Source organism: Scyliorhinus canicula, chromosome 16 (assembly GCF_902713615.1).
Source record: "Scyliorhinus canicula chromosome 16, sScyCan1.1, whole genome shotgun sequence".
Taxonomy (NCBI): Eukaryota; Metazoa; Chordata; class Chondrichthyes; order Carcharhiniformes; family Scyliorhinidae; genus Scyliorhinus; species Scyliorhinus canicula.
The window spans coordinates 116687817-116703265 of NC_052161.1; the positions used below are offsets into that span (position 1 = coordinate 116687817).

At 48.3% G+C, this 15449-nt stretch overlaps 1 long non-coding RNA gene across 1 annotated transcript; it reads left to right on the plus strand.

The window, feature by feature from the left end:
- The first annotated feature begins 3120 nt into the window (after positions 1-3120).
- On the plus strand, positions 3121-4054 carry LOC119950901. The gene is made up of 3 exons (XR_005457455.1): positions 3121-3181; positions 3684-3809; positions 3916-4054. It is a non-coding gene; the product is annotated as an uncharacterized LOC119950901 (long non-coding RNA).
- Positions 4055-15449: the final 11395 nt, after the last annotated feature.

A 15449-nucleotide genomic window follows, 5' to 3' on the forward strand; every position in this document is an offset into this window, starting at 1 on the left:
GCCTCGGGTGACTGTCTGTGTGGAGTTTGCACTTTCTCCCTGTGTCGGCATGGGTTTCCTACGGGTGCTCCGGTTTCCTCCCACAGTCCAAAGATGTGAAGTGGATTGGCCAAAATAAAATGCTTCTTAGTGACTAAAGATGCACAGGTTAGATGGGGTTAAGGGATTACAGGGATAGGGCGGGGGAGTGGGCCAAGGTGGGGTGCTCTTTCGGAGGATCAGTGCAGACTCGATGGGCCAAATGGCCATCTCTACCCTGTACGAATTCTATGGTTCTAACTGCACTACATGGTAAATATATCCTCCCTGAGGTGTGGGCTGCAATTTTCTGTCTCTCCCCACCCCCCACCATGGCATGTTTCCTGGCAATCGAGGCACTCACCATTTGCCGCTAGTGGGATCTTCTGGTCCCATTGGAGTCGATGACCTTTTGCGTTGCTGCATTGTTGGGGAACCCTCTGCTTGCGGGGGTTGGGAAGGCATCACCTTCAGTGGGACCAGAACTTCCTGCCGGTGGGAAGGATCGGAAAATCCCGCCCGTGGTGTCCGGAACTGAATGCAGTTCTCCGGATGTGATCTAACCAGAGGCTGATACAACTGTAACAAACATTCATCCCTCTTGTCTTCCAACCCCTGAGCTAAAGAATAATGTCCGTTATCCCTTAAATTATTTTTTGTGCCCGCTAGCTATTAATGATTTCTATATCAGCAGGGTAGCATGGTGGTTAGCATAAATGCTTCACAGCTCCAGGGTCCCAGGTTCGATTCCCGGCTGGGTCACTGTCTGTGTGGAGGCTGCACGTCCTCCCCCTGTGTGCGTGGGTTTCCTCCGGGTGCTCCGGTTTCCTCCCACAGTCCAAAGATGTGCGGGTTAGGTGGATTGGCCATGCTAAATTGCCCGTAGTGTCCTAAATAGTAAGGTTAAGGGGGGGGGTCGTTGGGTTACGGGTATAGGGTGGATATGTGGGTTTGAGTAGGATGATCATGGCTCGGCACAACATTGAGGGCCGAAGGGCCTGTTCTGTGCTGTACTGTTCTATGTTCTATACCTGGTCCCTTTTCTACTCCTCCACAGTTTCAAGATTCTCAAAATTGGATGAACTCACATTGTCCCCACATTAAATGCCATTTGCTCCCAATCTGCACAGGTTACTGCATTACCCAACTCGGTGCCATCAACAACCTTGGATAAATAGCTCTCTATTCCTTTATCACCGTCATTGATAACTATGGTGAAAAACAGAGGCCTCAGTACGGATCCCTGGGGGAAACAGCATGTGTGGCATCAGGCAATCAGCACGCATCTGAACAACACAGGCCAGAAAACATCCCACATCCAACCTGCAGCACTGGGTCATTGATCGCAGTTCAGGTGGTATATTAACAGCACTAAAAGTTCTCCAAATCAGAAAATGGAGAAGGTTTGGGGTGTGTGTGTGTGTGGGTGGGGGGAGTGATATGGAGGGAAATATCAGGCCAGCATTCCCAGGAAAATAAAGACCAAATTTTTGTGAGGCCTCCACAGTTCCACACTCACTGTCCAGAAAGCATCGGCGTTTGAACATCCATGAGGGTCTAACATACATAAGAACCTGGAGCAGGATGAGGCAATTCAGCCCCTCCAGCCCGCTCCACCATTCAATACGATCATGGCTGATCTCCTCTCGGCCTCAACTCCACCATCCTGCCCGTTCTCCATAACCCTTCAACCCATCGCCAATTAAAAATTTCTCTATCTCCTCCTCACATTTACTCAATTTCAGGGCAGCACGGTGGCACAGTGGTTAGCATTGCTGCCTACGGTGCTGAGGACCCAGGTTCTAAATCCTGGCCCTGGGTCACTGTCCGTGTGGAGTTTGCACATTCTCCCCGTGTCAGCGTGGGTTTCACCCCCACAACCCAAAAGATGTGCAGGGTAGGTGGAGTGGCCACACTAAATTGCCCCTTAATTGGAAAAGGTAATTGGGTACTCTAAAGTTATTTAAAAAAATAAAAAGTTTACTCAATATCCCAGCATCCACCGCACACCGGGGTAGCGAATTCTACAGATTCACGCCCCTTTGAGAGAAGTAATTTCTCCTCAATTCTGTTTCAAATCTGCTACCCCCTTATCCTGAAACGATGACCTCTCGTTCTAGATTGCTCCACAAGAGGAAGCAGCCGCTCGACATCGACTTTGTCAATACCTTTTATCATCTTATATACCTCAATTAGATCTCTGCTCGTTCTTCTAAACTCGAGAGAGTATAGGTCTAAACTACTCAATCTCTCTTCATACGACAAGCCCCAAATCAATCCAGTGAACCTCCTCTGAACTGCCTCCAAAGCAACCACATCCCTCCTCAAGTAAGAGGATGAAACTTGTACGCAGTACTCCAGGTGCAGTCTCAGCAATGCCGTGTACAGTTGCAGCAACACTTCCCTACTTTTATACACTATTCCTTTAGCTATAAAGGCCAAAATTCCATTTGCCTTCCTCATTACCTGGTGTACCTGCATGTAGGACAGAACAAGCGGATTGGTCAATGCAATGAAACGGGGGAGGTGGTACATACTATTTTCAAAATGGTAGCACAAGGGGCTGGTTTAGCCAAGGGGCTGGTTTAGCTCACTCAGCTAAATCGCTGGCTTTTAAAGCAGACCAAGGCAGGCCAGCAGCACGGTTTGATTCCTGTACCAGCCTCCCCGGACAGGTGCCGGAATGTGGCGACTAGGGGCTTTTCACAGTAACTTCATTGAAGCCTACTCGTGACAGTAAGCGATTTTCATTTTTCACATGACTGGTCAGAAGTCACATATAGAAGGAATCAAAACACTTCTAATCACTTCGAGCAGCAATGGAAAATGAGGGGCAGGATGTTCTGACCATTCCTGCTGGCGGGATCATCCGGGCCCACCGACGGTGAGCACCCCCCCCCCCCTTCATGGGGTTTCCCGTCAGCAGAGGGACCGAACGACAGAAAACCCCGTTGATAGCGGCGGGATCGGCAAATCCCACCCCCAGCCAATGGCGGACCGCCGTGGGGTGTGGAAAATCCAGCCCAAGATCGTGCCTGGCCTGGTTTGCAATGGTCTTCTAAACTCGGGCCGTGATATATTTTCTTTTGAATCTTTTTTTTTAGGAGACGTAGTTCCCGGGCACGTCAGGGACCTGAGGACATTTATTTCACCAAGCACTCTGGTAAGTCTCATTTTAAATTTTTAAAAATCCTTGCCTCTGCAAGATAAACCCAGTCGGAATGGAGGCAGTGAAAGATGATTCCCCATTTAGAAGCTGAGTAATGTCTTCTGTTTATGAAAATGTAAATTTTTAATTATCCCAATTTCATGGGTTCAGTACTCTCCTGTGAGTACTTACTGCAAGCTTGCTGCCTTATTGACTGAATATTGAAGAAGCCAGCTCTTCAAGGCAGTACCAGTCATGACCCCCACAGACACCCTCGGCCTACTGGGCCACATGACTATGCAGGTAATTATAGGCCCCACCCTTCCATCTTGGCTCTATCTGGGTGACTGTGTGTCTCCTGCTGGCCTGGTGGTTTTATTTGGGTGTCCACAGGCCTCTCCATTGACTTTGACCATGTGGAAATCATGTTTGCAACTATTGATGTTAATATCTTGCCCGCTATTTTAACAGGTGTGGGTTATACATTAAAATGTTTGTGGGACTTTGTGACCTCCAGACCAGCTGAAGCCTCTGAAGACCTATGTTGATCCACACACATATGAGGACCCAAACCAGGCCATCCTGAAGTTTGCTGATGAGATCCATCCGTCGGCAATCACCAAGCAGAAAGTGATTGGAGCTGGTAGATAACGTTTTACTACGAAACGACCCGCTATCCAAACTCCAGAACTGCATGCTCAGCCGCACAGTGGTAGTAAAACCAAATTCTCTGCTTTGCCCCCAAATAGATGAATTTGGTGAGGTCTACAAGGGGATTCAACGTGACACCCTGTCCGGACAACAGTTGTTTCCTGGGATCGGCAGCTCTTCGACTGTCCGCTCCCTCAGGAGTCCCTACATCCACCTGATGGGCTGCAGCATGTGTGAAGTGCGAACCAGAAGGTGACCCAGGAGCCTCGTCATTGAATTGCCACACGAGGTGATCGTCTCTGCGATAGTGGAGGGTGCAGGTAAAAGCAGGGCCGAGACATTGGTGTCTTCCCTGGACCGATGCTTCAGGGTATGCTGGGGATGTGGCTGGGGGGGTGATGCTCGCCGGATGGGCGGCCTGGTCTGATGGTGATCCTGCAAGACAAAGGACAAGACACTCGGTGAGAGCTTGGGCAGGAGTGGTCTTGGAGAGAGTGGTGACTCACTCGCAATTGGGACTTCACTCTACATTTGGAGCTCACTTGGTTGTCGCATGCTGACCTCCGTCTTGGAGATAGTCCTCTCCTGCTCCTCCCCGGCTAATTCCATCGCCCTCTGCTCAGCGAGGGTGAAAGACCTGATGCCCACGATGCCTCCTCCAGTCTGCGCCCGATCTCTTCTGTTATGGGCCACCTTTTCCTCGCGGACACATGAAGGACATGGTGAGACGCATGGAGGCGAGTTACATGGGGGGGGGGGGGGGGGGGGAGGTGGCATATGTGTGCAAGGCACCTGGGCAAAGAGGAGAATCCAGGTGTTGGGGTTTGGTGCAGGGTGGGATGTGAGGCAGATGAACACAGGTGGGTTTTAATTAGCCTGTATGGGAGTGGGGGTGTGACGTGAGGAGTGAGGGACAGGAGTGATGCCAGGGACACAGACGTGGTGGCTCACCCTAGCTACCATAAGGAGGCCGTTCATCTTCTTCCAACACCTCCGCCTCGGCCCAGTTGACGACCGTGGACTGGAGCCTCCTGCCCACCCTGAGGAAGGGGGTGTCCCGCCTCTCCTCCACCACATCCAACATTCTATTGAACTCCGACTTGGTGAACCTCGGCTCTCTGCCATCTTCTCGGCTGGAATGAGAGTGTGTGGGGAGTGGAGTGCTTATAAACATCTCCAGCTTGTCAAGCTCTCCAGCGCCAATTCTGGTCCCAGTGAATCCAACGCCGACGGGAATGAGAATTGCGCTAGATTCATGAGGGCAGTTCTGGCCCATTAGCATGTCCGGAATTGCTCCACAAATAGGGCCCCCAACGGGAATGCGAACTGCACGCGATTTAGTCCCGGCGTCAACACTTAGGGATGAATTCTCCACCACCCCAGCCTTGTGCTTCTCGACGGCACGTCATCGCCGGCAGCGGGATTCTCCGCACGGGAGCACATTGGTTAGCACTGTTGTTTCATGGCACCAGGGACCTGGGTTCGATTCCCAGCTTGGCTCACTGTCTGTGTGGAGTCTGCACGTTCCCCCCCTATTGGCCTGGATTTCCTCCGGGTCCTCCGGTTTCCTCCCCTGTCCCAAAAGACGTGCTTGGTCGGTGAATTGGACATTCTGAATTCTCCCTCAGTGTACCTGAACAGGTACTGGAATGTGGCAACTAGGGGCTTTTCACAGTAACTTCATCGCAGTGTTAATGTGAACCTACTTGTGACATTAATAAAGATTATTATTATGATTATTATGAGATTACCCAGTGTTGCCAACCCGTGCCACCAGGAAACCCACGGGCGGGGATGCGCTGTCAGTGGAACGGAGAATCCCACTAGCGGAGAATTCACCCCTTCTTCTCCCAAACGGTGATCGCACCCCCTTGTCTCCAAAACAGAGGATTCAAGCCAATAGCATTTTGAACACAAAAATGGCAAATGGTACTTGTGACACGTTTGACAGTATCCCCAAAAGAATGTGCGGGTAAATTGGCTTTTATGGAAACAGGAAGTCCAGAGAGGTAACCCATTCTGAAATGAAATGAAAATCGCTTATTGTCACGGGTAGGCTTCAATGAAGTTACTGTGAAAAGCCCCTAGTCGCCTAGGCGCCTGTTCGGGGAGGCTGGTACGGGAATTGAACTCACACTGCTGGCCTGCCTTGGTCTGCTTTTAAAAGTCAGAGATTTAAACCAGCCGCTGTCAGCTTCCTGAGAGGAGGACGGGCCTTCCTCACTGCAGCCAGGTACACGGTTGCAGGTGGACCTCAGTGAGTTCGGTCTCCATGTGCATTCAACACCTGCACGTTTGCACAAAGACGGCCAGCAACGCTCAGCAGGGCCAAACCCGCTTGCTGCACATTCTGCAGCAGGCTCTCAAACCTTCAATATCAAACGGAGCAGCGTTGCCCACAGGTCTGTCCAGATCCTGGGCGGAATGATGGCGCAGTGATTAGCACTGCTGCCTCACGGCACCGAGGACCCGGGTTCGATAACGGCCCTGGGTCACTCTCCGTGGGGAGTTTGCACATTCTCCCCGTGTCTGCGCGGATCTCACCCCCAGAACCCAAAGATGACAAGGGGAGGTGGATTGGCTATGCTAAATTGCCCCTTAATTGGAAAAAAATAATTGGGCACTCTAAATTTAAAAAATAAATAAATACATTTTAAAAATTAAATTTAAAAAAAAGTTCTGCACAGAACCACAAGCTAACTTCCCTGTGCCCGTCACAACTTGTGATCTTTTAGCCAAGTCAAAATAGATGGCAGAGATTGTACTGAAAAACTGGGCCCTGACCACTCATTAGATAACAGAAACAACCTCAAACAGGGGTGTGCATAGCTTGTAAATCTGTGTTACTGGAGAATAGGGCCCAGTCAGCACCACTCTTGGCTCATTTTGTATAAAGCATTGTTGTGTCCTATTCACCTCTGCATACCGCCTCCCTTGATATCGGCATCTCTCAATTCCTGTTAGTGTCTGCAGTTAGCTCATATAATTGGAGCTGGTAATTGCTTGAGGTGCAAGTTTAATCATTGGACCCCTAATTAATGCAGTCAGTCATTAGGAGGAAAGGTGGATGCAGGAAAACTGTGTCGCCTGTGTGCCAACGCACACAGACAGAATCAGGGGCAGTGCAGACACGCCGCGCTGAAACATGTATTAACGCTTACCCATAGCAATTATGTTTATCAGCTGAAGGAAGATGGAACTTCAGCCATCCAGCCAAGATCCCGGGAATAGCAGGCACACAGAAATCAGTGACTGCGAATTAAACTTGCGGAATGCATAACTCCGAAGCATCTTTGTTCAGCAACCCCTGACCCCCCCAAACCTTCTTTTCCATTCACAGTACTGTGAGTTAATTCATTGCACTTTTTCCTTCACTTCTGTAGTGGAGAAAGCGAGCACAAGAGTACAATCGGCAGCATTGTTTTATAATTTCCATTCCTCTCCTCAAACTATTCAGCCTCTCCTCCCATTAGGTGCTCCCTGAGTTTAAGCAAATTCCTGACATTCAGATGCATGAATAAAGCTTGACTCTAACCTTTAAATATCTCCCTGTCCTGTCGTTACTTGTTTTTGTTCTCTAAGCCAAGCAGCCGATAATTATCTGCACAGGCGTAGTGTTTAATTCTTTCCGCCTTTTGCCGGTTTTGCTGCAAGACTCTAAATTGCCTTCAGTTGAAGCTCGCAGGCAGGGTCTGGATTACAGGTCCTTGTGAGTAATGCCTCAGGCTGCAGCAAGGCCCAACTTGTCACGCAGTATGAGGATCGTTTCCAAACAAGTCGGCTGGTACGTCCTCACATCAGAGAGGAAATTTGGCACAAGCAGAGATCCCGTGCCAACTTTCATATTGCGCCCGTACTATCTTAATACCCGCCTAGCTCATGAGCCAAATGTCCACTGTGCCCAAGTGGCACCTTAGAGCAAACGGGCAAGATTTGCAGAAGGCCCATGCGTCAGGAAGCATGCAGCACGAAACACTGGGAGGACTAACGTGGCGAGGGGATGGTCAATGGAAGTACAGAGGATCAAAGGGACCTTAGTTTGCTCATCTCTAAAGACAACAGGGCAGATCGATAAGGTGGATAAGAAGGCTAATGGGGCAGCACGGTGGCCAAGTGGTTAGCACAACCGCCTCACGGCGCTGAGGTCCCAGGTTCGATCCCGGCTCTGGGTCACTGTCTGTGTGGAGTTTGCACATTCTCCCCGTGTCTGCGTGGGTTTCACCCCCACAACCCAAAAATGTGCAGAGTAGGTGGATTGGCCACGCTAAATTGCCCCTTAATTGGAAAAAATAATTGGGTAATCTAAATTTATAAAAAAAAAAAAAAAAAAGAAGGCTAATGGGATTCTTGCCTTTATTAAGCGAGGCATTGAGTGTAAGAGCAGGGAGGTTATGCTGGAGCTGTATTAAACACTGGCCCCAGCTAGAGGACTGTGTACAGTTCTGGTGACTACACTATAGAAAGGAAGTTTCTATTGCACTCGGGAGGGTGCAGAGGAGATTCACCCCAATGCTGGTTGGGCTGAACCATTTCAGCTACCAAGAGAGACTGGATAGGCCCAGGGTTGTTTTCCCAGGAGGTGAGAATGCTGAGGGGATGCCTGATTGAGGGACATAGATAGGGTGGATAGCAAGGTACTTTTCCTCTTAGTGGAGGGGTCAATAATGTTAAGTAATGGGTTAAGAGACATTGCAATTAGTTGTCTCATTTATGTTAAGTGTTCAATGATTGTCTCATTTTTGTTAAGTGTTCAATGATTGACACTGATATGTAAAGGGGCTTTAGGTGGCCTCTGGATCTGGTGATCTGTAGAGTTCTGTGCAGAGTGAGTTTGAACCATTAAAGGTGTGTTGGTGAAAAAGGAGCTGAACTCTTGCCTCTTCATACCACAGCATTTAATACATTTAACAAATAAGAAGGGGAAGATATTTAAGGCAGAGGGTGAGAGGAGGTGCGAGGGAAAACGTTTTCACCCAGAGAATGGTTGGAATCTGGAACTCACTGCCTGAAAGGGTGATAGATGTGGGAACCCTCATAACTTTTAAATTGGTTTGGCTAAAGTGTGCTCAAAGATACCAAAAAAAAGTGAGGAAATGAAGCACAGGAAGAGGAAAATCACTTAAGATACATGTGAAAGTAATTTAATTTAATGGAGATTGAATGAAATGAAAACGGCCCAAGAACCTCATGTGGGGAGGTGAACGAGATTTGCACCTATGCATTTGGAGTTAGGCTCTCCAGTTGGAGCTGAACCAACAGAGCTTATAGGGTTGCCAACCTTCCAGGATTGGCCTGGAAGCTCCAGGGATGGAAGAACAATCTCCAGAACACTGCAAAATCATAGGGGCATTGTTTGTTTTTGTCATTTTCTTTTAATATTTCTCTCTATCAGATATATATATATTGAAAATGGAGAAAGAAAGGCTGTATGTCAAGCATTATCCAATTGGGCAATGAGTCTTTCAGCTTTCCAATGGCTTAGGAAGGCCGTGTGTCACTAGGATAGATGTGTTGGTCGAGCAATGTCTGGAGCTTGGAGGCAAGTCATGTGATGAAACCTCCGGGAATACATTTAATCACAGTTGGCAACCTCATGAGTTTTATGTACGGAGATCCATCAGTGTGAATCCAGTGTAAAACAGGAATACGGTGCTGGGGGTGCTTGCAATTTAGGGTGCAGTCTTTGCAAAGCCAGGTCTGGGTGGAGATTGAAACAGAAGGCGGGGGTGTAACAGAGTGAGTCAGAAAGTGGCTCACTAGACTCATTGCCAGGTAGCTGCACTAGGTGGCGCATGTGTGATTTTTTCTTCAACTTTCAAGAATGACCTTCCAATTGAGAAAGGAGATTGTAAAAGGGACAAGGTTGGTGCAAAGAGAAACGGAAGAGCTGGTATATTCAGTGCGATCAATCTGCAAACTCACCATATTGAGATGGAGCACAAGAAAGACAGAGTACCATTAGGAGAAAACCTCAGAAGGAACACCTCCTATGCCATGTGGAGGGAGTTGGTATTCCTCATAACACTCCCCCTACCAGGAGTGGGACAAGAAATTCAATGATCTGACTGGGCAGGCAAGGTAATGCATCAACCACTCTCCCTTTACTTACTTGGGCACTGATACAATCAGAAGTCTTACAACACCAGGTTAAAGTCCAACAGGTTTGTTTCGAATCACTAGCTTTTGGAGCACAGCTCCTTCCTCAGAATTCACCTGAATGCTGAGGAATTCATTGCCACCCTTCATCTAATTAATTCAATCGTATCACAGGAGAAACTTGCACACAATGTCTGCAGAAGGCAGGGTACTGAAGGGGGTATCAACATGGAGGGGGTATCAACATGGAGGGGGTATCAACATATCACCCACAATAAAGAGCAAGCTAGAGATGGATTGTGCGGTATGAACCAACTTGATGGGTGCCTACCTATACAGTCACTGTGGCGTCCCTGAAAAGCCACATGATAAAGCCAAGGATCAATTAATATTCTCTCCATGGGCGGCACGGTGGAGCAGTGGTTAGCACTGCTGCCTACAGCTCTGAGGTCCCAGGTTCGATCCCGGCTCTGAGCCACTGTCCGTGTGGAGTTTGCACATTCTCCCCGTGTCTGCGTGGGTCTCACCCCCCAAACCCAAAGATGTGCAGAGTAGGTGGCCACGCTAAATTGACTTTTAATTGGGAAAAAAAAAAGAATTGGGTACTCTGTGGGTCTGGAGTCACGTATAGGTCAGACCCGGTAAGGATGGCAGATTTCCTTGCCTAAAGGTCATTAGTGAACCAGATGGGTTTTTACAACAAACAACAATGGTTTCATGGCCACCATTGGAGGTTTATTTCTATTGAATTCAAATTTCACCATCTGCCATGGTTTGAACCCAGGTCCCCAGAGAATTACCCTGGGCCTCTGGATCACTAGTCTAATAATAATAATCTTTATTGTCACAAGTAGGATTACACTGCAACAAAGTTACTGTGAAAAGCCCCTAGTTGCCACATTCCGCCGCCTGTTCGGGTACACAGAGGGAGAATTCAGAAAGTCCAATTCACCTAACAAGCACGTCTTTCGGGACTCGTGGGAGGAAACCGGAGCACCCGGAGGAAACCCATGCAGACACGGGGAGAACGTGCAGACTCTGCACAGACAGTGACCCAAGTCAGGAATCGAACCTGGGACCCTGGCGCTGTGAATCCACAGTGCTAACCACTGTGAATCCACAGTGCTAACCACTGTGCTACCGTGCCGCCCAGTGGCAATACCACTACTCCACAGCAGCCGGTGACATTTGAATTCACAGCTAGTCACAGTGACAGTGACCATAAAACTATCATCACTTGTTGTAAAAACCCCAACTGGTTCACTGATGCCCTTTAGGGAAGGAAATCTGCCATCCTTACCCGGTCTGGCCTACACGTGACTCCAGATGCACAGCTAGGCGGTTAGCTCTTAACTGCCCTCTGAAATGGCCGAGAAAGCCACTCAGTTCAAGGGCAATTAGGGATGGGCAACTAATGCTGCCCTTGCCAGAATGAAGAGGAAAAACAATCCTTGCTTGTCGTCTTGTGCAAGGAATTTGTTCTTTTGCGTTCTCAACGCCTTTCCTTAAATGAGGAAGGAGGAGATTGGAACAAGAAAGACTATTCAATATTGCTTAAAAAGACACATTTTGTCGAAGATTTTCATCTTGCACTCATCAGAGCAATTTGCAAGAATACCAAATGTAAAGTGAATGACAATTTATACTGCATGAGAATAGAATGCTGCTTGGATCTTGATCATGAAGTTTAAATTGTAGTTCCCTTTACATTTGGTATTCTCGCGAATTGTTATGACGAGTGCAAGATTAAAAGCTTTGGCAACATGTGTCTTTTTTAAGCAATACTCAGGTTTTGTGCTACCAGCCCATTCAGCCTGCTCTAGTCCCACACCATCTGCATTTCAAACTATTCCAAACTCTCCCCATCTATTTCATGCCCTGAAGGAACACCTCGTATCAGTCGATCTTTCAAGATTGGGATTCATCCAAAAGATAACCTTTGAACGCCACCAGAATATTAACCCTGCCCACATCTCCAGTGTTCAAACCAGACTGGCCATCTTCCAAAACAACAACAGCAACTTCCATTTATCCAACTTCTTTGCTGTAATGAAACATCCCCAAGCACTTGAGGAGAGTGTCATTAGGTGGAATTTGACACTGATCCACATGAAGCAATATTAGGGCAGATGGCCAAGAGCTCCATCAAAAGAGGGTTTTGAAAGAGAGATGGCGGAGCAGCAAAGTTTAGGGAGGGGGGAAATTCCAGAGCTGGTGGTTGGGACACCCGAAGAGGCAGTCGCCAATGGTGGAGGTATTAAAATCGGAGACACTCAAGATGAGCTTGCAGGCTTGTAGGGCTGGAGGCCAGTCCAGAGATAGGGAGGGATAACAAAGATGAATATTTTAAAATCAAGATGTTCCACAGACTGTATTCTTCCCGCATCCTACAGCGCATGGACTATAAAGTCCTCTTGGCACATTTGTTCATCTGAATCAGCAGCAATACCTCCAGGCTTTTTCCCAATAAAATAGCGTGTAAATTTATTATTAAAGGAGTTAGGCTACACCATCAATCATTCACAGCCAGCTACCGGGTGGTTCAAAGTAACCCCATCACTATCAACTAGCCCTTTGCTTTTTGCTCCTTCGGTCCATCAAGCCTGTTCCACCATTCACTCAGATCATCGCTGATCTGATTGTGGCCTTAACAGCACTATCTCGCCTCCCCTCACACCCACCCCCCCCCCCCCCCCCATCCCCACAACATCCCTTCATACCCTTGTCAATCGAAGGTCTGTCTTACTCAACCTTGAAAATATTCAAGGACCCCCACCTCCAAAGCTCTCTGTGGAAGAAAATTCCAAAGCTTGACTAGAACATAGAACATAGAACATAGAACAGTACAGCACAGAACAGGCCCTTCGGCCCTCGATGTTGTGCCGAGCAATGATCACCCTACTCAAACCCACGTATCCACCCTATACCCGTTACCCAACAACCCCCCCCCCCCCCCCTTAACCTTACTTTTAGGACACTACGGGCAATTTAGCATTGCCAATCCACCTAACCCGCACATCTTTGGACTGTGGGAGGAAACCGGAGCACCCGGAGGAAACCCACGCACACACGGGGAGGACGTGCAGACTCCACACAGACAGTGACCCAGCCGGGAACCGAACCTGGGACCCTGGAGCTGTGAAGCATTTATGCTAACCACCATGCTACCGTGCTGCCCACCCAGACTACTTTTAGAGAAAATAAATTCTGCCTTATCTCTGTCTTAAATGAAATATCACTTAACTGTAACCCCACCCCCGAGTTCTAGATTCCTCCATAAGAAGAAACATCCTTTTTTTAAAAATTCGTTCATGGGATGTTGGCTTCACTGGCTAAGCCAGCATCTATTGTCCATCCTTAATGTCCCTTGAGAAGGTGGTGGTGAGATGTCTTCTTGAACGGCTCCAGTCCACGTGGTTGTGGGTGCACCCACAGTGCAGTTAGGGAGGGAGCTTCAAGATTTGAACCCAGCGACAGGGAAGGAACGGCGGTATATTTCCAAGTCGGGATGGTGAAGGCTTTAGTGGGGAAGTTTCCGGTGGTGCTGCCCAGATTGTCACGAGTAGGCTTCAAATGAAGTTACTGTGAAAAGCCCCTAGTCGCCACATTCTGGCACCTGTTCGGGAAGGCTGGTACGGGAATCGAACCGTGCTGTTGGTCTGCTTTAAAAGCCAGCTGTTAAACCCAGTGAGCTAAACCAGCCAGACTGCCATCTTGTTTCTTCTAGATGCCAACAGGTGTGGGTTTGTATAGTCCTGTCAAGGAAGTAAGTGTTGGTGAGTTCTTCCCACCGTCTAACCTGTCAGGGCCCCTCAGAATCGTATATGTTTCAAGAAGTTCACCCCTCAGTCTTCTAACCCCCAATGAGTATAGGACCAACCTGTACAACCTTGCTTCATACGGCAACCCCTTCATCCCAGGAATCAACTGAGTGGATTGTATCAAATGCTGCTACATCCTTCCTTAAGTAAAGTTACCAAAACTGTACACAGTACCCCAGGTATGGTCTCACTAAGGTCCTGTAAAGTTGCAGGAAAAGATACCCAATTTTACACTCCAATCCACTTGCTTATTTTTTGTATTCATTCACGGGTGTGGGCGTCATGGCTGGGCCAGCACTCATTCCCCATTCCTAATTGTCCTTGAGAAGGTGGTGGTGAGCTGCCTTCTTGAACCGCTGCAGTCCATATGGTGTAGGTACACCCACAGTGCTGTTAGGGAGGCAATTCCAGGATTTTGACCTAGCGACAGTGAAGGAACGGCGGTATACTTCCATGTCAGGATGGTGTTTGGTGGGTGGCATGATGGTGCAGTGGTTAGCACTAGTGTCTCACAGCGCCAAGGTCCCAAGTTCAATCCTGGCCCCAGGTCTCTGTCTGAATGGAGTTTGCACATTCACCCCGTGTCTGCATGGGTCTAACCCCCTCAAACCCCAGAATGTGTATGGTAGGTAGATTGGCCATGCTAAATTGCCCCTTAATTGGAAAATAAGGAATTGGCTATTCTAAATTTGTAAAAAAAATGGTGCGTGTCTCGGAGGGGAACATTCAGGTGGTAGTGTTCCCAGATGTCTGCTGCCTTGTCCTTCCAGATAGTGGAGTTTGGGATTTGGAAGTTGCTGCCTAAGGAGCCTTGGTGAGTTCCTGCAATTATTGCAATTTTCAATTCTTATTCCTTTTTTAAATAAATTTAGAGGACGTAATTGTTTTTCCAATTAAGGGGCAATTTAGCGTAGCCAATCCACCTACCCTGCACATCTTTGGATTGTGGGGGCGAAACCCACGCAAACATGGGGAGAAATTGCAAACTCCATACGGTCTGTGACCCAGAGCCGGGATCGAACATGGGACCTCAGCGCTGTGAGGCAGCAGTGCTAACCACTGCGCCACTGTGCTGACCCGCAATTCTTATTCCTACTGTCTTGCTGCTCCTGACTCCTAACGTTTTGTGATTTGTGTCTAAGGGCACCCAGATCTCTCTGGCCCACACAAAGATTTGGGGAGAATGAACATATACCTTGCCAGTCCATGCATCAACGCCTCTTTGCCTGTGAATCTGGATAATTACACAATGGTTACAGCACAGAAGGAGGCCATTTGGCCCATCCTGTCCATGCTGGCTCTCTGAATCTCACTTCCTGCCTTCTCCCCGCAGCCTTGCACAGCTCACAATGGGGGGGACTAAACGCAGCCTGGGTGACCACTTAGTGGATCATCTTTGTTCCAGCTTCAAGCATGACCCCAGCCTTCCAGTAACTTGCCATTTCAACTCAGCCTCTTGCTCTCTTGCCCACATGCCCATCCTAGGCCAGCTGCAATGCGGCCCACTGCAAACTGGAACAACATCTTCCCATTTGACCTTCTGGACTTAACACTGGGTTCAACAACTTTAGACAGTAAACTTCCCCTTCCATCTTAACATACTAATGGTGCCATTAGTGGATGAAGGGTGCTGATAGTAGTTAATAGAATGGAGAGGCCATAGTCTCAGGATAAAGAGTAGCAAATTCAAAACGGAGAAAGAGGGAAATTATTTC